The 22,993-nt window shown below is 49.5% G+C and overlaps 1 pseudogene across 1 annotated transcript in view; it reads left to right on the top strand.

Annotated features, from left to right (window-relative positions):
* Nucleotides 1–14,849, top strand: part of LOC147120876 (peroxisomal biogenesis factor 3-like) — a 50,998-nt pseudogene extending 36,149 nt beyond the window's left edge. Inside the window, exons 5-10 of the transcript XR_015075323.1 lie at nucleotides 413–467; nucleotides 3,635–3,803; nucleotides 8,085–8,155; nucleotides 9,474–9,596; nucleotides 12,945–13,041; nucleotides 14,284–14,849. The product of XR_015075323.1 is annotated as a peroxisomal biogenesis factor 3-like (transcript). The remainder of the gene's footprint in view (nucleotides 1–412; nucleotides 468–3,634; nucleotides 3,804–8,084; nucleotides 8,156–9,473; nucleotides 9,597–12,944; nucleotides 13,042–14,283) is intronic.
* Nucleotides 14,850–22,993: the final 8,144 nt, after the last annotated feature.

The raw sequence follows: 22,993 nt of genomic DNA, 5'->3' as shown, positions 1-22,993 counted from the left end.
CACCTCTCGACCAGTGACTGTCTCTTGGCGGGGAAGGGTGTGGCGGTAATCTTTTGGGGTGTGGGTGGCGCACAGTGTAACAGCATCATTAGTGGCTCTGCTTCGTGTGAATATTTCGGGGGGACGGGTTTAGGCCATGCTGAGGCCAGAGGTGTTAAAGCGGCTCTGTGCCCTCTGGCGGGCCGGAACCGCAGCCGGTGACTCCAGCAGCAGCTTGCAACAGCCACAGGAAGGCGAGTAGCCATCGCCACCAAGAATAGAGCCACTTCCCGACCCTTTCCAGTGCAGCTTGCAGCTTGTGCCGGGAGAGCCACCGACTGCACAGGGAAGCCCCTTTAGCCTACACTTTAGTTTCTAACTATAGCTGTTTTTGTTTTGCTTTCCCCCCCCGCCCCCATTTTGTCCCGTTTAGGTTTGAGCGAACTGATAACGGTGGTGAAGAAAGCTGTGCAGAATGTGATTGGAAGGTAAATATAACGGAGCCTGTCGGTATTCCGCTTCTGTGTCGGATGCAGGAACGCGGTGGGGGAGGGGGATGAAGTGAGGAGGTGGGGGTTACAAGTTTTGCGCTCTGCTTGCAGCAGTTTCCACATGTCTGGAAAAATTTTGAAAAAATGAACTTGCATTCATATAGCACCTGTCACAACCTCGGGACGTCCCAAAGCTTTACAGCCAATGAAATACTTTATTGTTTTCGAGTGGAGTCACTGTTGTAATGTAGGAAATGCGGCAGCCAATTTGTGCACAGCAAGCTCCCACAAACAGCAATCAAATAGTGACCAAGTGATGTTGATTGAGGGATAAATATTGGCCAGGACACCGGGGAGAACCCCCTGCTCCTCTTCGATATAGTGCCATAGGATCTTTTACATCCACCCGAGGGAGCAGACGGGGCTTCAGTTTGACGTCTCATCCGAAAGACGGCACCTCCGACAGTGCAGCACTCCCTCAGTACTGCCCTGGAGTGTCAGCCTGGATTCTGTGCCCAAGCCACGATCTTATTGAATGGCAGAACAGACTCGAGGGGCTGACTGGCCTACTCCTATTCCTATGTTCCTAACACCAGCATCAAAATTACACCGATTGGAAAATCCAACCTTTTAGCCACCGTACCCTTGAATGCACGGGCGGGGTTTATGGAGGTGGCGGGTCAGGTGATGAACCCTCCAGGAATACGTCCAAGAAGAGCTGGCAACCCTTAAAGGAAGTCAAAAATCACCCTCACCATAAAGTTTTTTTCCAGTAGTCTGTTCTTGCAGCTCCCTCTCCTGTAGACAGCTGTGCGTGTGCGTGTCTTGTGGTCTTTACAAATGTGTATTGATGCCCACATACCCACAGCTATGTTCCCGCGCACGAGCTCGCAGTAAGGTCCCGTGCAGGCCGCTCACTGGCATTTACACTGTAAATACCGCGCATGCACGGCATGCAAAGAAACAGGCCACGCAGAACAAAGCACGGTTTACAGGGAACATTGACCCACAGGGGTACAGATTCACAAATCATTAAAAGCAGCATGAAGGTTAACAAGGCCATAAAAATACAAATAAAGCACTGGGGTTCATTTCTAGAGTATTGAATTGAAAAGCAGCGAAGTTGTGTTAAACTTATATCGAGCCTTAGTTAGACCACACTGGGAGCACCGTGCACAGCTCTGGTCTCCATATACCTTAGTTAGACCACACTGGGAGCACCGTGCACAGCTCTGGTCTCCATATACCTTGGTTAGACCGCACTGGGAGTAACGTGCACAGCTCTGGTCTCCATATACCTTAGTTAGACCACACTGGGAGCACCGTGCACAGCTCTGGTCTCCATATACCTTAGTTAGACCACACTGGGAGTACCGTGCACAGCTCTGGTCTCCATATACCTTAGTTAGACCACACTGGGAGCACCGTGCACAGCTCTGGTCTCCATATACCTTAGTTAGACCACACTGGGAGCACCGTGCACAGCTCTGGTCTCCATATACCTTAGTTAGACCACACTGGGAGTACCGTGCACAGTTCTGGTCTCCATATACCTTAGTTAGACCACATTGGGAGTACCGTGCACAGCTCTGGTCTCCATATACCTTAGTTAGACCGCACTGGGAGTACCGTGCACAGTTCTGGTCTCCATATACCTTGGTTAGACCACACTGGGAGTACCGTGCACAGCTCTGGTCTCCATATACCTTAGTTAGACCGCACTGGGAGCACCGTGCACAGCTCTGGTCTCCATATACCTTGGTTAGACCACACTGGGAGTACCGTGCACAGCTCTGGTCTCCATATACCTTGGTTAGACCACACTTGGAGTACCGTGCACAGTTCTGGTCTCCATATACCTTAGTTAGACCACACTGAGAGCACTGTGCACAGCTCTGGTCTCCATACACCTTAGTTAGACCACACTGGGAGCACTGTGCACAGCTCTGGTCTCCATATACCTTAGTTAGACCACACTGGGAGTACCGTGCACAGCTCTGGTCTCCATATACCTTAGTTAGACCACACTGGGAGCACTGTGCACAGCTCTGGTCTCCATATACCTTAGTTAGACCACACTGGGAGTACCGTGCACAGTTCTGGTCTCCATATACCTTAGTTAGACCACACTGGGAGCACTGTGCACAGCTCTGGTCTCCATATACCTTAGTTAGACCACACTGGGAGCACTGTGCACAGCTCTGGTCTCCATATACCTTAGTTAGACCACACTGGGAGCACTGTGCACAGCTCTGGTCTCCATATACCTTAGTTAGACCACACTGGGAGCACTGTGCACAGCTCTGGTCTCCATATACCTTAGTTAGACCGCACTGGGAGCACTGTGCACAGCTCTGGTCTCCGTATTATAAAAAGGATATAGAGGCACTGGAGAAGGTGAGAAAAAGATTTATACGGATGATACCAGAAGTGCGAGGTTGTACCCATCAAGAAAGATTGAACAGGCTGGGGCTCTTTTCTCTAGAAAAGAGAAGGCTGAGGGGTGATCTGATCGAGGTCTTTAAGATTATGAAAGTGTTTGATAGGGTAGACATAGAGAAAATGTTTCCACTTGTGGGCGAGACCAGAACATAGGGGCCATCAATATAAGATAGTCACTAATAAATCCAATAGGGAATTCAGGAGAAACTTCTTTACACAGAGCGGTTGGAATGTGGAACTCGTTACCACAGGGAGTGGTTCTGGCGAATAACATAGACACATTTAAGGGGAAACTAGATAAGTACAGGAGGGAGAAAGCAATAGAGGGATATGCTGATAGAGTGAGATAAAGAGGGGGTTGGAGGAGGCTCGTGTGGAGCATAAACACCGGCACGGACCTGTTGGGTTGAATGGGCTGTTTCTGTAAATACTATGTAACACGCTCTGTGTGATCTGTCCAAAGATGTGCGGGTTAGGTTGATTGGCTATGATAAATTGACCCTTAGTGTTAGGGGGATTAAATACGCGGGGTTACGGGGATAGGGTGGGATATGTGTTGGTGTAGGGGTTACGGGGATCGGGTGGGATATGTGTCGGTGCAGGCTCGATGGGCCGAAATGGCCTCTATCTGCACTGTGGTGTTTCTGTGAGATTCTGTGATCTGTGTGTTGTGCACGTGGGCCCCGCGCGAGGGCTAATGTCCGGTCTGTTTCCCCGCACAGCATCTCGCTGAAGCAGAGCTTGTCGCTGCTGGAGCTGGAGCGGTTCCTGGGTGAAATCCGGCAGCAGGTGGAGCGCCGCGGTCACCCTGGTGAGCTGGAGACCGTCGCGACCAGGTCCCCGCTGTGTTGGTACTTAATCCCCGACGAGGAGAACACCTTGGCCTCCCAGGTACGGTTTCACTCCGCAGACGAGTGCGCGCAGCAAAACCATACTAGTCTGAAAACGCCCGATCTCATCTGATCTTGCAAGCTAAGCAGAGTCAGGCCTGGTTAGTACTTGGATGGGAGACTGCCTGGGAATAGCAGGTGTAGTAGGCTTCACTGAATATATTTAAGATCACTGAATATATTTAAGAAGGAGATAGATTTCTAGACACAAAATGCATCAAGGGGTATGGGAAGAGAGTGGGAATATGGTACAGGAAACTCTTTTTTATCCGGCACCGACGGGACCGGCGTGGTGCCGGTTGATCAAAAAGTCCGGATTACAGAGAGGTATACTTACCAAGGTACGAGAGCCCCGTACACGGCCACAGGTGCAGGAGCTCCGGTTACACGGCAGTTGTGCAGGAGTCCCGGTTACACGGTCACAGATCCAGGAGTCCCTGTTGCACGGCCACAGGTGCAGGAACCCCGGTTACAAGGCCACTAATATATAGTAAAACTTACCTGAACCTACTCCTGAATTTTGCCGGTTAAGAGAGATTTCCGGATATTTAGGTGCTGGTTAAAAGAGAGATAGAGGATCAGCCATGATCATATTGAATGGCGGAGCAGGCTCGAAGGGCCGAGCGGCCTACTCCTCCTATTTTTCTATGTATCATTTGCGGTGCATTGCCGCAATTGTACAGAAAAGCCGCCTTTATTTATTTTCCTCGCCAATTCTCCTCCCTCGCTGACTGCTGAGGTACAGCCCTCGAGTCCATGGGAGGCACTTCCTCTGCTCCCTCGCCCGACTCGCCGTTATTCATTTGTCAGCCTCAGGTGAGTGATTTTCGGCAGGCTATTCGCCTGCACGGGACCTCACTCTGCAGCCTCAACATGTCGTCGACTTCCAGCGCAGATGATTGGATAGCAGTCAAAGGCAGGGACCCTAGCCAGTTTTCCCCTCTCTCACCCAGAGACACTGATTCCAATTGTAGCGCCCCTACTGAGAGCATCTAACTCGACAGACCGAGAATCGGTCCTTGGTCCTTCCCCGGTCTTTGAGGCTCAGCTACGTTCTGGACGGACTCAGTAACATTTTAACGCTAAGTCACTTTTATATCTGCCCTGTTACTGACTCACAGAGCCCATCTCTACTCTGAAAACAGCTGTAAGGCGATGCAGGACAGTGTCCTTTGACTCTCTCCTCCTGGTCCCTGGCCCCCCCTTAATATTCAGCAGCTTCCCAAGCCCCTGCACTCCCCTGGAGTTTGAAAACCGTTTGGATTGGGCCTGCATCCTGCCAACTCTGCTGCTGTGCATTAACACCGGGAGTTTGCAGTGCTGTTTTATACAAACCTGCAACACAGTTGCATTGACATCTAAGCTCTGAAAATGGGAAGTTTCTCCCCGTCAAGTTACCTCAATACTGTCTCGTACAGCCAAGCCAGCCTAACCCACAGCAGTCTCGAGACCCTGCCATCACTGTGCCAAATCAAAAATAAGGCTTTAGAGAGTAAGGGGAAGCTAGGATATGGCTGTCCTTCTCTGCACTATTCCCCAGATCTTGTTTCTCACACCACGGCCAAGAGAGAGAAGCACTATTTAGAGAAGTGTTGAGCAACCAAGGGACTTGGGCACAGCACACAGTTAGGAGATGGAAAAATGTTCATGGTTCGTTTGGGTCCATTTCCTACCGGGCAGCTTCACTCACAGGCATCTCCAATTGGCCAGCCTCACTCATAGATACTGCATCTCCCAATGGGGAACCTCACTCACAGGTACCACATCTCCCAATGGGAACCTCGCTCACAGGTACCACATCTCCCAATGGGAACCTCGCTCACAGGTACCACATCTCCCAATGGCCAGCCTCACTCACAGGTACCACATCTCCCAATGGGAACCTCACTCACAGGTACCACATCTCCCAATGGCCAGCCTCACTCACAGGTACCACATCTCCCAATGGGAACCTCACTCACAGGTACCACATCTCCCAATGGGAACCTTACTCACAGGTACCACACCTCCCAATGGCCAGCCTCACTCACAGGTACCACATCTCCCAATGGGAACCTCGCTCACAGGTACCACATCTCCCAATGGGAACCTCACTCACAGGTACCACATCTCCCAATGGGAACCTCACTCACAGGTACCACATCTCCCAATGGCCAGCCTCACTCACAGGTACCACATCTCCCAATGGGAACCTCACTCACAGGTACCACATCTCCCAATGGCCAGCCTCACTCACAGGTACCACATCTTCCAGTGGGAACCTCACTCACAGGTACCACATCTCTCAATGGCCAGCCTCACTCACAGGTACCACATCTCCCAATGGGAACCTCACTCACAGGTACCACATCTCCCAATGGCCAGCCTCACTCACAGGTACCACATCTCCCAATGGGAACCTCACTCACAGGTACCACATCTCCCAATGGCCAGCCTCACTCACAGGTACCACATCTCCCAATGGCCAGCCTCACTCACAGGTACCAAATCTCCCAATGGCCAGCCTCACTCACAGGTACCACATCTCCCAATGGGAACCTCACTCACAGGTACCACATCTCCCAATGGCCAGCCTCACTCACAGGTACCACATCTCCCAATGGGAACCTCACTCACAGGTACCAAATCTCCCAATGGCCAGCCTCACTCACAGGTACCCCATCTCCCAATGGGAACCTCACTCACAGGTACCACATCTCCCAATGGCCAGCCTCACTCACGGGTACCGCATCTCCCAATGGGAACCTCACTCACAGGTACCACATCTCCCAATGGCCAGCCTCACTCACAGGTACTACATCTCCCAATGGCCAGCCTCACTCGCAGGTACCACATCTCCCAATGGCCAGCCTCACTCACAGGTACCCCATCTCCCAATGGCCAGCCTCACTCACAGGTACCACATCTCCCAATGGCCAGCCTCACTCACAGGTACTACATCTCCCAATGGCCAGTCTCACTCACAGGTACCGCATCTCCCAATGGCCAGCCTCGCTCACAGGTACCACATCTCCCAATGGCCAGCCTCACTCACAGGTACCACATCTCCCAATGGCCAGCCTCACTCTCAGGTACCACATCTCCCAATGGGAACCTCACTCACAGGTACCACATCTCCCAATGGGAACCTCACTCACAGGTACCACATCTCCCAATGGCCAGCCTCACTCACAGGTACCACATCTCCCAATGGCCAGCCTCACTCACAGGTACCACATCTCCCAATGGCCAGCCTCACTCACAGGTACCACATCTCCCAATGGCCAGCCTCACTCACAGGTACCACATCTCCCAATGGGAACCTCACTCACAGGTACCACATCTCCCAATGGCCAGCCTCACTCACAGGTACCACATCTCCCAATGGCCAGCCTCACTCACAGGTACCACATCTCCCAATGGCCAGCCTCACTCACAGGTACCACATCTCCCAATGGGAACCTCACTCACAGGTACCACATCTCCCAATGGCCAGCCTCACTCACAGGTACCACATCTCCCAATGGCCAGCCTCACTCACAGGTACCACATCTCCCAATGGCCAGCCTCACTCACAGGTACCACATCTCCCAATGGCCAGCCTCACTCACAGGTACTACATCTCCCAATGGCCAGTCTCACTCACAGGTACCGCATCTCCCAATGGCCAGCCTCGCTCACAGGTACCACATCTCCCAATGGCCAGCCTCACTCACAGGTACCACATCTCCCAATGGCCAGCCTCGCTCACAGGTACCACATCTCCCAATGGCCAGCCTCGCTCACAGGTACCACATCTCCCAATGGCCAGCCTCACTCACGGGTACCACATCTCCCAATGGCCAGCCTCACTCACGGGTACCACATCTCCCAATGGCCAGCCTCACTCACAGGTACCACATCTCCCAATGGCCAGCCTCACTCACGGGTACCACATCTCCCAATGGGAACCTCACTCACAGGTACCACATCTCCCAATGGGAACCTCACTCACAGGTACCACATCTCCCAATGGCCAGCCTTGCTCACAGGTACCACACCTCCCAATGGCCAGCCTCACTCACAGGTACCACATCTCCCAATGGGAACCTCACTCACAGGTACCACATCTCCCAATGGGAACATCACTCACAGGTACCACATCTCCCAATGGCCAGCCTCACTCGCAGGTACCACATCTCCCATCAGATGAGGCCAGCTTGGCAGCCTGCCCCCAATGGCCAGGGTTGTTATGTGCTAAGAGGCGAGATTTAATATGGGATCTGTCACTGCAATTTCTATAGAATTTTTTTTCCCCCCGCAGGCCTGTGGATTGACAGAAAAAGACTTAACCACACTCAAACTTCTAAATGAAACCAGAGATATGCTGGAAAGGTCTGTATGAGGGAATTCCGGGGAAGAGAAATTCAGTTTCCCCTCTGACAGTGCTGTGTATCTTCAGCTATTAAAGTCTGATCAGGACATCGGGATTGGGAGCAGGGCGGGTGTGATGTTCTCACTGATTAGAGACTGCAGGCTTACGTGGCGGTGGTGGGAGGAGAACCAGGTTTCTGCTTACCCTTCCTTACAGTGCAGATGGGAGTCTTGAGTGGAAGTGAGCCAGCACTGCCTTAGAGGGTGCGGTAGTGTGGTGATTATGTTACTGGACTAGTAATCCCGAGGCCTGGACTAATGATCCAGTGACATGAGTTGAAATCAGCTGGGGGATTTAAATTCAGTTAAATAAATCTGGAATAAAGGGCTACCATCAATAATGGTGACCATGAAACTACAGGATTGTCGTAAAATCCCAATGTCCTTTAGGGAAGGAAATCTGCCACCCTTGCCCGGTCTGGCCTATATGTGACTCCAGGCCCACAGCAATGTGGTTGACTCTTAACTGCCCCTCTGAAATGGCCTAGCGAGCCACTCAGCTGTATTCAAGAAGGCGGCTCACCACCACCGTCTCGAGAGCAGTTAGGGATGGGCAATAAATGCTGGTCTTGCCGGCGACATCCACATCCTGTGAACGAATGAATTTTTTTAAAAAGTGGATAAATGCCCTGCCCTCTGCTATGGTACAGTGACGGAGAGAACAGGAAGGCCACAGGATCGATGCCTGGTCGGTGCTACGTTAGCGGAGCTCCACGAGTGCGTGGCTAAGATCGGGCTCGGCTACGATAGGTCATGCAGCCAATAGCCCGCCGACGCTCGCTGTCCAGGCTCCTATATGGAGAATGCTCACTTGGGCACGGTACGAGAAGGCAGCCGGTGCTGGCTAAACCTAACGCAAAGCAGCGGCGCGGGGAAACTGCAGGAAACACTAACCACTCCGTCCTCGTCTGACCAAGAAAGTTCTGGTAAATTAATGGCCCTAAACAATTTGCAACAAATACTCTTTATCACTACAGTTTTAATGATTTAATCCAATCTCGCATGTATGCACAGGAGGTTTAACTCTGCGCCTTTCAATTGTCCCCGTTTTTTAACCGGGGCGTTCCCAGTGCTGCTGAGAAAGGCAGAGACTCTCAAGCCGAAGAGTTCAGCTGAATTACTGTCTCTGCAAAGTAACTGAGCTGAATTTCACCCTCTCGGCTCGCTCCAAGCTGAGAAGCCATGAGCCCTTAAGCTTGCTGCTGGTTCACCTGCATGTTTTAAAAACTAAAGCAAGATGTGGTCGTTAACTATCTATTATTTTGTGTGAATATTACAGTCCGGACTTCAACACTGTTTTGAATTCCTGTTTGAATCGGGGATTTAGCCGACTGCTGGACAACATGGCGGAGTTCTTCAAGCCAACGGAACAGGAATTGACTCAAAACAGAAAGATCAGCAGGTCAGTGGATTCCCCCCCAATTGCAGCACGACACGCCATTCGGTACGTGCAAGCAGGGAGATGTGACTATAGCTAATGCTGCACAGGAACCTCGGTTTAAGTTTAGATTGCAAAATCAAGGAAGTTGTGCTAAACTTTTATAAAACTGGTCAGACCCCAGCTGGAGTATTGTGGCTAATTCTGGGCACCACACTTTAAGAAGGACACCAAGGCCTTGGAGAGGGTGCAGAAGAGATTGACTAGAATCTCGTACCAGGGTTGAGGAACTTCAGTTGCGTGGAAAGACTAGAGAAGCTGGGATTGTTCTCCTTAGAGCAGAGAAGATTTGATAGAGGTGTTTAAAATGATGAGGGGTTTTGATAAAGTAGATGGGGAGAAACTGTTTCCTCTGGCAGGAGGGTCGGTAACCAGAGGACACAGATTAAGATAATTAGCAAAAGAACCAGAGGGGAGAGGAGAAATGATTTTTACGCAGCGAGTTTTTATGATCTGGAATGTACTGCTTGAAAGGGCGGTGAAAGCAGATTCAACAATAACTTTCAATGGGGGATTGGATATGTACTTGAAAAGGAAACATTTTCAGGGTTGTGGGGGATTGGATAGCTGTTTCGAAGTAACAACAGAAAATTCTGGAAAAACTCAGCAGGCCAGGCAACTTCCGTGGAGAGAGAAATAGAGTCAACGTTTCAGGTCGAAACCCTTCGTCAGGACTGAGAAAACACAGGAAATGAAACAGATTAAAAGGCCAGTTTGGCGGCTGGGAAATGGGGATGAGAGAACAAAAGAGAAGTGAAGAAACATTAAGAGGTATTCAAAACGAGACGAGATGGTGATAGGACTAGTGGAGAGACAAAAGACAGCTCTAGATGAGGTGTGAAATGCGCTGGCAGAATGAGAGAGAGCTGCCATGTGGGAGAGAGAAAAAAGGGGGAAGGGCCAAAACAAAGGTGTGGATAAAAAATATATAAAAATGTAATAGGGGCCGAGGTTATGATCTGAAATTGTTGAACTCGATATTGAGTCCGGAAGACTAAAGTGCCGAATCGGAAGATGAGGTGCTGTCCCTCGATTAGGCACATTACAGCCTTCCGGACTCAATATCGAGTTCAACAATTTCAGATCATAACCTCGGCCCCTATTACATTTTTATATATATTTTTTATCCACACCTTTTGTTTTGTGCTCTCCCACATGGCAGCTGTCTCCCATTCTGCCAGCGCATTTCACACCTAATCTAGAGCCGTCTTTTGTCTCCACTAGTCCGATCACCATCTCGTCTTGTCTTGAATACCTCTTAATGTCTCTTCACTTCTCTTTTGTTCTTTCATCCCCATTTCCCAGCCCCCAAACTGGCCTTTTAATCTGTTTCATTTCCTGTGTTTTTTCTCAGTCCTGATGAAGGGTCTTCGACCTGAAACGTTGACTCTATTTCTCTCTCCACGGATGTTGCCTGGCCTGCTGAGTTTTTCCAGCATTTTCTGTTGTTATTTCGGGTTTCCAGCATCCGCAGTATTTTGCTACCTAGCTATTTCGAAGAGCCAGCACAGGCATGATGGGCCGAATGGCCCCTTTCTGTGCTGTAAGATTCTACGAGTTACTTAATGATGGCTCCGGGCCCACCTTTACAGCTTTTTGAATTGTAAGTTTGAGAGAATATTTCAATGAAAGTTTTTTAAAAAATGATATAGAAATGAGTGCCCCAGTAAATCTGCTGGCACTACCTCCCTCTGGACCGGCAGGAGTGAGGGGCCTGCTGGTCGCACATCTGCTACCGTCCCCCTGGCCATTGGATGAACCCTGGGACAGAACGCGGCTGCAGACTGGCCCGGGTTGGAACCCGCTGCCGCGGCAGGGCAGCAGGAGTTCCGCTCTACTGCAGGAACGCGCAGGACAGGACGGGACCAGTGAAGCGACTGCTCCAAGTTCCTCAAACTGACGGAGCCAGACCTGACTCGCACAGGAGGAAATCCATCCGGCCAGTCCCCAAATCCCTCTGCTTTTCACACTCCTCAATCAGCTTCCCCTGCCAAACGTAGCTCCAGTACCAGAACAACAAAAGCAAAAGCAGCATGGCTGCTGGAAATCTGAACTCAAAACAGGAAATACTGGAAACACTCAGCAGGCCAGGCAGCATCTGTGGAGAGAGAAACCGAGTTAACGTATCAGGTCGATGACCTGTCCAGTGCCTGCTTTCATTTAAGAACATGTTGAATGGCGGAGCAGGCTCGAGAGGCCGTACGGCCTCCTCCCTGTTCCTCATTTTTATGTTCTTAAGATCATGACTGATCTTCGACCTCAACTCCACTTTCTCAACTGGTCTCCATATCCCTTGATTCCCCTAGAGTCCAAAAAATCTATCGATCTCAGCCTTGAATATACTCAATGTCTGAGCAGCCACAGCACTCCCACCGCCAGCAGTCTGTTCCATACATGCACCATCCTCTACCTAAAGCCTGATTCACTTTCCCACTTCGATTGGGATTGGGATTTTATCTTTTGCAATCATGAATATCTCAGCAGGCTGCTGGAAGTCGGTTGTAAAAGAGGGACTTTTTTGGTGGCCGAATCTAGTCTTGGAGATTGTGCTGACAAGCTTCTGCAGCTTTAGATTCCGTTCTTTCAGTGGTTTGAGGTGGAGATGTTTTTAGGGGCTGTGCACAGTGATTCTGGTATACTTGTTTATCAGGTAATTCAATTGGTAGCCCTCGCGCCTCTGGGTCAGAAGGTTGTGGGTTCAAGTCCCACTCCAGAGACTTGAGCACAAAAATCTAAGCTGGCACTCCAGCGCAGTACTGAGGGAGTGCGGCACTGTCGGAGGTGCCTTTTTACGGATAAGATGTTAAACCGAGGCCCCGTCTGCTCTGTAGGGTGGATGTAAAAGATCCCACGGCACGATTTCAATGAAGAGCAGGGGGAGTTATCCCCGGTGTCCCGGCCAATATTTATCCCTCAATCAACATCACTAAAACAGATTATCTGGTCATTATCACATTGCTGTTTGTGGGAGCTTGCTGTGCACAAATTGGCTTCCGCGTTTCCGACATTACATCAGTGACTACGCTTCAAAAAGTACTTCAGTGGTGGCGCCACGCTTTGGGGCGTCCAGTGGTTGTGAAAGGCGCTATATAAATACAAGTCTTTTTTTTAACTGGCATGCTGTGGTTTAGAGCAGTTGGCTTGGGCTGATCATCCCCCTGATCTCTGGCTGTTAATTGGGCTGAGACACTGGCAAGTAAGTACCTGACGGGCTGTGCACGTTACACAGTGAGGCCCACTGCGAGAATTGGTTTCACCAGCAACCTGTTCCTCTCGTTTAATGTTCATCTTTCTCCCCCCACCCCCTTGCAGCTTGTCCAATGTTAGACTTCCACTCGCCAAAATCATCCCGATTATGAATGGGCAGATACATTCGACCTGCAGTGAGACACCCAGCCATTTTGTTCAGGTGAGTGATGGTCATTTTGTGGGGCCACTTTCCCTGCTCCCTGCCTTCTCACTGTGTTACAGTCGGTTCCCATCGCACCACCTCTAACTCATTACTTCCCCGGACCCCCTAAAATCTGGGAACTCCTTACCTCTCGCCCCCCCTTTCTCCTACAATCTGCAGACTACAATCTTGGTGTCGCATAAACGTTACTTCTCGACTTGTTTTGTCTTCTCTCCTACCCCTTTCAGCCCAGGCAGTATCCTCCACTGAGGGCCTCGGCCCTTCCCCCACGGCTTCCCCATTAAATTATAATTTTTTTTTCATGTTTTTTTTTGTTAAATTTGATACTCCCTGGATCTTGCTCTCTCTTCACTCCCAACCACCCCCTCCCAAACCTGCTGCCGTGGCCTCGGCTCAGGCCCGCTGCTGTCCAGTGCACAGCAGTGGATCAAAGCCCCTCTCCATCCCACTCAACATTGAAACTCTAGCGCTGAGCACCTCTGCACACAGAGTCCGAAACCGTGTTCGGTAGTGGAACAAATAGGAACGTGAAGGTGCAGCCTGTACCCGATGTACACTCGACATGGTGAGCTCATTGAGCAGTGAACAGGCCACCACCTCACCCAGTCCTTCTCCCCTTCTCTCGAGTGAGCAACATCGGCTTCCAGTTCCCTCACGCCGCCAATTTAAAATTCTCATTTTTGCATTCAAATCTCTTCATGGCTTCGCCCCCATCCAATCTGTGTAAGCTCCTCCAACCCTACAACCCCTTCCCCCATGGACTCTGTATTACCCCTAGTTCTGGCCTCTTGTGCATTCCCTGTTTTTCCCCCTCCACCCCACCATTGGTGGCCATGCCTCCAGCCACCTACGACCAAAGTTCCCTTTAATTATTTTTCGGTGCGTGGCCCATTCAAATTCCTGCGCATGCGCGGTTTTCCCTATTGTAAAGCCGGCAAGCGGACTGCGCGGGAGCTCCAGGCAGCTGCGCAGCCACGCAGCTTAAAGGGAACATTGCCTATGGCCCGTGCTCTGGGATTCCCTCCCTAAACCTCTCCAGCTCTCCACCTCCCTCTCCTCCTTTAAGACACTTATTAAAACCCACCCCTCCCAATCGCTCCTCCTCTTGCCTGGCGTCCATTCGTGTCTGATTGGTCCTCCGTGAAGGGACCTGGGGGACGCTTCCCCACGTTAAAGCTGGGGGTGGGGGGCTGCACAGAGGCGGGTTGTGGCTGACGGTCTGATGCCATTGCTGCCCAGGACCTGCTGCTGATGGACCAGGTGAAGGACTTTGCTGCCAACGTATATGAAGCGTTCAGCTCCCCTCCGCAGCTGGGGAAGTGACCCTCGGCCGAGCAGCTCCCACCCTCAGCCTCTTTGCCCGAGACGACGTGAAGTGCTTGCCAGACGTCTTTCCCGCTCCGCTCAGTCCTGCAGCATTCCCGTGACCGAGGCGCCAGTGGCTGTACTCTCCACACTGTCACCAACGGCCGTTCGCCGTTAACCCTGTCTGAATCTTTCCAGAAATGATTACATTAATCTGCCTGTAAATATTTTGTATCATACCGTTCTTTGTATCTCCTGAATTATACATTATAATCTGCGTGAGACTGGGTACGGGATTCTCCAGATCGTGTGGATATATATTTCTACTGCAGTGCGTGGCTGTTGCTCCACCTCAGATTCGAACGGATTAAATAAATAGTAATATATGTTGCTGGATGGCATCTCTTTCTTTGATGTTACTGTTTTGATTTCTTTGATCTTAAAGCCTCTCGTTTTAGTAATTTCTTGTACAGTATTAAAAGAATATAACACTAAGGCCACTTGTTGTCCAAGTTGTCTTATTTTGCAAATGCAAGTCGGAGAATTTACAGGCAGTAGACAGTGATGTAAGAAAACTACTAGGCACTTGGTCTAAGCGTTAAACAAAGCTTTAATCAACTGTTTGACAACATGGAGGTCTAGTTGTGTCCTTCACTAGTTCCTGTTAAGAATGTCCTGCGCAAACCGGGCCCGTGCCCGAGTATTTATACTCTCCCTGGACAGCGCCACCCGTAGGCTGCTCAGTATTATTTCATAAGTCTTTCTTTCATGAATGACTGATTCATGTCAGACAGCGCTATAAAGTCCGCGCCTCAATAATACACGGACTTCGGGAGAACAGTTTAACAGGTACTTTACTGAACAGGAGGCAGCGTCAGACTGAAAATACAGAAGCCTGCTAGGGCCTTTTATACAGGGGTGGTCACTGCCGGTACTGCAGTCTAAGACCAGTTATTCCCTTAAAGGTACATACACAACAATTCCTCCCCTTTTAGATAAACAGTACATAACATTCATTTAACAACTAAATAATAACTAATTACAATTACAATTTTCTCAGTAATATATACATCAACTGAAATAGTCATTTATAAGTTCAGTCTTTGAGGAGGCTTCCTGATCCTGACTGGATAGCGCCTTTCTCGAGTATCCTGTTCTGGCGGTGGAGTCAATTCTGGCTCATTGTCATTGGTTGGTTCGTCAGCTTCCAATACCCCTGCTTCTGAGGTAGACGCAATCTGTACTTCGGGCTCATTACCAGGTGCACATGCTTGTGGTATAGGTTTGGCTTGTTCCTGTGACTCTAGAATCTGGTCAGCATGGCGTCTCACGATGCTCTCTCCAACGCCCACTGTGTGCATTAGTGGTCCCTGCTGTGTACATATCGTTCCTGGCTGCCATTTTTCTGTTCGGTAATTGCGGGCCAAGACTGGTTGCCCTATCTTGAAGCTCCTGGTTGGCTTCTCATTTATGTTCTGGAACTGCTTATCCTCAACATCTCGTCTTATGTTTGGTTTGAGCAAATCCAAGCGACATCTTAGTCTCCGGTTGAAAAACAGTACGGCTGGAGTTTGGTTGGTTACTGCATGTGTCTCATTCCGGTAAGCAAACAAGAAGTTATCCACCTTGTGTTGCAGTGGTATGTCGTCATTATACATTGCCTTTATGGCCTTTTTAAAGGTCTGAACAAACCTCTCAGCCAATCCATTTGTGGCTGGATGATATGGGGCAGATGTGTAATGTTTCACCCCATTATTCTTCAGGAACCTCCGGAAATCCTCAGACACAAACTGTGGGCCATTGTCGGAACAAATCTGTTCTGGCAACCCATTCCTGGCGAAGATGGTCCTTAGGACTGCAATAGTTTTCTCCGTGGTGGTGGAGGACATTTTAATGACCTCTGGCCATTTCGAATGGGCGTCCACAGCGATTTGAAACATTGAGTCCATAAATGGACCAGCGAAATCAATGTGTACCCATTGCCATGGAGATGAGGGCCACTCCCATGGATGTAGCGCGGCCTGTGGTGGAGCGTTTTGGACCTTCTGGCATCCTGTGCATCTCTTGGTCATATCCTCGATTTCTTTATTGATTCCCGGCCACCACACAAACGCCCTGGCTAGGCTCTTCATTTTTACCCCTCCCAGATGACTCTCGTGAAGCTCATTGAGCACTCTATCTCTCAACTTGGGTGGAATTACCACTCGGGATCCACACATCAAGGTTCCCCGGCACACTGACAGCTGTTCTCTCCTTGGCGAGAATGCTGGCAACAGTGAGTCGCCATATGCTGGCCATCCCTTCACCGTCAAATCATAGACCCGAGAGAGTGTCGGGTCATTTCGGGTTTCCTTCTCAATACTTGCGTTTGTAACAGGCAAACATTCGACTATGGTCACATGGAATATCTCCACAGGGTCCACTGCAGGTGCTTCTTCCACCGTAGGCAACGGTAGGCGCGACAGCCCATCAGCGTTTCCATGTTGTTTCGTACCTTTGTACTCTATGTCATACTGATGTGCCCCTAGAAAAAGTGACCATCTTTGCAGCCGTTGCGCCGTCATCACCGGAAAGCCCTTCATTGGGTTAAAAATTGAGACTAGGGGTTGATGATCAGTCAGTAGGGTGAATTTCTGCCCGTGCAGATAGTAATTGAACTTCACCCCCCCCCCCCCACACCAGGCTGAGGGCCTCCCTGTCAATCTGGGCGTAGTTACGCTCGGCTGAGGTTAGCGAGCGCGATGCAAAGGCTATTGGCCTCTGAACCGTCACGGAATTTGTGTGACGGCACCGCTCCAATGCCGTAAGGTGACGCATCACATGCCAACCGAATCGGTAGTGTTGGGTTGTAGTGGGCCAATACTTCTTTTGAAGTGATTAGGCATTTACATTCCTGAAAGGCACGCTTACACTCATCACTCCATTTCCATGTTACACCAGTTTGAAGCAGGGCGTTCAGTGGGTGCAGAATTGTGGATAAATTCGGCAAGAACTTATGGTAGTAGTTCACCAACCCGAGGAACGACCTCAGTTGCGACACATTTTCCAGTGCTGGAGCCTTGACTACAGCCTCAATCTTGTCCGGCGACTTATGCAACCCTTCCTCATCAATCATGTGGCCACAATACGAGATTTGTCTCCTGAAGAACTCGCATTTGGGACGGTTGGCTCGTAGCCCATATTCCTGCAATCTCGTGAGCACCTGTTCCAGGTTTGCAAGGTGTTCATTGTCATTTTCGCCCGTAACCAGGATGTCGTCCAAATAACACTGGGTCCCCGGGATCCCTTGCAGGACTTGTTCCATTGCCCTCTGCCAAATAGCCGGGGCCGATGCTACCCCGAATACCAGTCGATTGTACTGGTAAAGACCTTTGTGAGTGTTTATCGTGAGGTATTTCCTAGATGCTTCTTCCACCTTCTTGTAGATACGCTTGAGCCAGGTCAATCTTCGTAAAACGTTTCCCTCCAGATAGTGAGGCGAAAATATCTTCTATCCATGGAAGCGGATACTGTACTGTGTGCAGGACTGGGTTCACAGTCACCTTGAAGTCCCCACAGATGCGAACCTTCCTTGGCTCCCCAGGCGTGCTGCTCAATGCTTTCTTCATTACAGGAACGATGGGTGTGGCCCACTCGCTCCAGTCCACCTTAGACAGCACCCCCGAATGCTCCAGACTCTCCAGTTCAGCTTCCACAGCTGGGCGGATCGCGTATGGCACCGGTCTGGCCTTGAAAAATTTTGGGGTTACATTATCCTCAATCTTTATGGTTGCCTTTACTCCTTTTAGAGTCCCAAGTCCTTGTTGGAACACCTCTTCCGCATCAGATAGAATTTGTGACAGACGTCCAGGTGCGACGTCATCATCTTTTTTGTCAGTCACAGTTAGTGCCAGAATGGAATGCCAATCCAATTGTAGTTTTCGGATCCATTCACGTCCCAATAATGGTGGTCCTCCATCTCGTAGTATATACATGTATAGTTTCTGTGTTTCCTTTCCGTTATATTCAACTGGCACCCTTATTTTTCCTCTGGGGTAGACCTTTTGCCCCGTGTATGTCTTAAATACAATGGACGTGTCCTTTAAGGGTATGTGTGAGAATAGCCGCTCATAGTCTCGTCGATTCATGACAGTTAGGGCTGATCCTGTGTCCAATTCCATCTTTACTGGGGACCCTGCTATCATGAGGGTGACCCAAATGGTTCGGTGATCTTCCTTTGCGATCACGTTGTGTAACTTTAAACAACTTAGTCTCCTGCTCCCGGAGTCCTTATCACTCTCCTGATCTTCTGAACTACTATCTGTCAGTTTCTTTACTTTCCTGTACTGTTCCTTAGTAGTTCTTGTCGTGTTGGTCTTCTTTCCCGACCTGCAGACTCTTGCTATATGTCCCATTTTTCCGCATTGCCTGCATATTTTGTCTTTAAACCAGCAGTCCTTCTGCTCATGGGTTGTTCTGCCGCAGCGATAGCACTTTTCGGCTCCATACGCCATTTCGTTAGCGCTGTATTCTTGTGGTTTCTGTTGTATTTCCGCAGCTCCCCGTGCTGCTGCTTCGTAGGATACTGCCACGCTGAAAGCCTGTTCTAGCGTCAGGTCCTTTTTTGAAAGTAGTCGTTTCTGGGTTCCTTCACTCTGGAGCCCGCAGACAAACTTATCCCGTAAGGTGTCTGCCAGTCCTGCTTCGAACTGGCAGTGCTTCGATAACTTGCGTAGTTCCGTAAGATAGTCAGCATTGCTCTCATCTTTGTGCTGGTTTCTTTTATGGAACTTGAATCTTTCTGCTATCAGCAGTGGTGTAGGGCTTAGGTGTTCCTGTAAGATATGAACAATCTCCTCAAAACTTTTCTCCATTGGTTTAGCTGGGGTAATTAAATTCCGCAATAGGCCGTACGTACTCGCACCCATCAGATTTAATAATACCGACGCCCTCTTTCCATCGGCCACCTCATTTGCCTTGCAGTATACTTCAATTCTTTCCACATACGTGGTCCAGTCTTCTACCTCGTTGAAAGCAGTGATACTGCCACTTTTCGGCATCTTGGGCGATTTTAAATGGTGCCTCCCGCGTTTTTGCTTCTTCCCCTTACTGCCACGCTGCTCCTAGCGTTCTACGGGGTAATGGCGGCGACCCGCAGCTTCGGCGCGTCTCGCTTCCCTTCCCCCCGTTTAGTTTCTCTCTGCTGTCCTGTTCTTGAGCACCGACCGCGCCCTGTGCGCTCCACCCTCTCTTATTTACTTTTCCGGGCGACGCTGTGCGGCCCATTTTGTAGAGCCGCTCGATCGAGCTTGAGCCCGCCGCAGTCTGGAAGGGTCAGCGCGCTACCAGCACGATTCGCTGGAACCACAGTCTCTCCCGCAATTCTCCGAACACCGATTAATTCTTTGGGCGGTTGCCCTCGGTCGACGCCCGTTGCTCAGACTACGACCTTTCAGGACCCTCCTCTCAGGCGAGATCCCCGTGAGATAATGCCACACTGCAGGTGAGTTCGAACTTACTCGTCGCCACTGTAAAGTCCGCGCCTCAATAATACACTGACTTCGGGAGAACAGTTTAACAGGTACTTTACTGAACAGGAGGCAGTGTCAGACTGAAAATACAGAAGCCTGCTAGGGTTTTTTATACAGGGGTGGTCACTGCCGGTACTGCAGTCTAAGACCAGTTATTCCCTTAAAGGTACATACACAACAAGCACCTCATGTTATGTTAAATTCATTCTCGGGGGGGGGGGAGGGGGGGTGTCGCTGGCAAGGCCGGCACTGATTGCCCGTCCCAGGCAGGTGGTGGTGGACGAGGCCGCGCAGCCAGTGAGTCGGCTTTTTAATTGGAAAATAAAACCGCGCATGAAATTACAGGGAACATTGGTGGTGGGCCAGCTTCTTGAACCGCTGCAGAGCGGGTTGATGCAACCGAGTGACTTCCGAGCAATGTTCCCGCTAAGCTGTGCGGCCGCGCAGCGGTCTGGAGGTCCCCCGCGCAGGCCGCTCACCCACTTTTACAGGGAAGAAACCGCGCAGGCGTGAAAATTTGAATGGGCCGCGCAGCCTGTTAAAGGGACCGCGCACCGAAAAAAATTGTTAGAGGGAGCATTGCTTCTTGGCCAATTTAGACAGCAGTAGTCAACCAGGTCTCATATGGGACTAGAGTAAGGACGGCAGGTTTCCATCCCTAAAGGACATGAGTGAACCAGTTGGGTTTTTACTGACAGTCCGACAGCTTTATGGTCATCGGGTTGAACTGAATTTAAATGATCGGGCTGCCATGGTGGGATTCGAACGCAGGTTCTGATGGATTATTAGTCGAGGCCTCTGGATGACGAGGCCAGACTTGCTGTAATGGCAGTCCAAATTTTGAACCTTTTGCCTAAATATTGCCACGCATCAGTGGCTGCAAACTGCAATCAGTGTTCTGGAGAGTGACGCATGACTCCTGTCTCATCAAAAATTACAACATGTAGCTGTTTATTATTCTTTTGAACTGTTACCAGTGCTGTAATCTCATCTGAAAGTTCAGCTGACTTCAAGTTATTACTTTTGAACTTTGTGATATTTATCTGAATTCGATTAGATTCACTCCTGGGTATTCGTTATTCTATATATAAACCACCCGAAACTCTCGATTAGATTCCAGCCTGTAACTCACTCCCAGGTATCTATTATTCTATATATAAACCACCCGAACCCATCGATTAGATTCCAGCCTGTAACTCACGCCCAGGTATCTATTATTCTATATATAAACCACCCGAACCCCTCGATTAGAATCCAGCCTGTAACTCACGCCCAGGTATCCATTATTCTATATATAAACCACCCGAACCCCTCGATTAGATTCCAGCCTGTAACTCACTCCCAGGTATCCATTATTCTATATATAAACCACCCGAACCTCTCGATTAGAATCCAGCCTGTAACTCACCCCCAGGTATCCATTATTCTATATATAAACCATCTGAACCTCTCGATTAGAATCCAGCCTGTAACTCACCCCCAGGTATCCATTATTCTATATATAAACCACCCGAACCTCTCGATTAGATTCCAGCCTGTAACTCACTCCGGGTATCCATTATTCTATATATAAACCACCCGAACCTCTCGATTAGAATCCAGCCTGTAACTCACCCCCAGGTATCCATTATTCTATATATAAACCACCCGAACCTCTCGATTAGATTCCAGCCTGTAACTCACACCCAGGTATCCATTATTCTATATATAAACCACCCGAACCCCTCGATTAGAATCCAGCCTGTAACTCACACCCAGGTATCCATTATTCTATATATAAACCATCTGAACCCCTCGATTAGATTCCAGCCTGTAACTCACTCCGGGTATCCATTATTCTATATATAAACCATCTGAGCCCCTCGATTAGATTCCAGCCTGTAACTCACTCCCAGGTATCCATCATTATAAAATATATACACTAGCAGGTCTCCTAATGTGTTTCTTACAGTGAAAAAGAGGATACACTATTTTTAGTAGACTGTTATTAACAAAATGTGATGATTTATTCAATTACTGGCTTAAAAAGGTGGTTATATCAGGTCAGGAGATCAAACAGCTATTTTTCTTCTGAGTCTTGACAAAGGGTTTCGACCTGAAACGTTGACTCTATTTCTCTCTCCACGGATGTTGCCTGGCCTGCTGAGTTTTTCCAGCATTTTCTGTTGTTATTTCGGATTTCCAGCATCTGCAGCATTTTGCTATCGTAATTTTTCTTCCCATGGTTGAGTAGCGTACCTACCATCTCTATCCATGCTCTGAATAATGGTCACTCGTGTGAGGCACTTGTGTTAGGAAGGTGAATTGTGTAATATTATAGAGAAAGGCTTCAGTCCTGCGCCTGTACGCCAAGATTAAATTCAACACGCAGCCAAATGGAAGATGAATTAAAGGTTAAATGAATCAGAGCGTAATCATGGCTGACAGCGAGATTGCATTAGATGCGGTCACGGAAGATACACACATCAGTCAGTCGAGTCCAACCCTCCAGATGTCTCTATTCTTCATCTACGGCTAGGATTTTACCCCATTTAATATGTTTCTAGCTGTGTTGCTCCATAGGGGTGCTTTCTGTAGCTCTCTGCCCACGTTGGCTACCTGTCCCTGTATCACGGTGCCCCCAGGTCCTGTGTGGGTTGACCCACAAACAATCTGCACATGTATGGGTGCACTTTCAGCCTTTTTGAAGTCTTTCAATTCTAATTAAAAGTTTTTTTCTACTACAGGACTGAAATGGAATATAATGTAACAATATAAATGGATTCCCCTTACTATTTCTCAACCTTAATCTCAAACAACCTGCAAAACTCGGCTGCCCGTGTCCTAACTCGCACCAAGTCCCGTTCGCCCATCACCCCTGTGCTCGCTGACCTACATTGGCTCCCGGTTAAGCAGTGCCTCGATTTCAAAATTCTCATCCTTGTTTTCAAATCCCTTTATGGCCTTGCCCTTCCCTATCTCTGTAATCTCCTCCAGCCCCACAACCCCCCGAGATCTCTGCGCTCCTCTAATTCTGCCCTCTTGAGCATCCCTGATTATAATCGCTCAACCATTGGCGGCCGTGCCTTCTGTTGCCTGGGCCCTAAGCTCTGGAATTCCCTCCCTAAACCTCTCCGCCTCTCTACCTCTCTTTC

The sequence above is a fragment of the Somniosus microcephalus genome, chromosome 3 (assembly GCF_052327205.1).
Source record: "Somniosus microcephalus isolate GS21.2 chromosome 3, FLI_Smic_1.0, whole genome shotgun sequence".
NCBI classification, from domain to species: Eukaryota; Metazoa; Chordata; class Chondrichthyes; order Squaliformes; family Somniosidae; genus Somniosus; species Somniosus microcephalus.
This window is presented reverse-complemented; position numbering and strand designations above follow the sequence as displayed.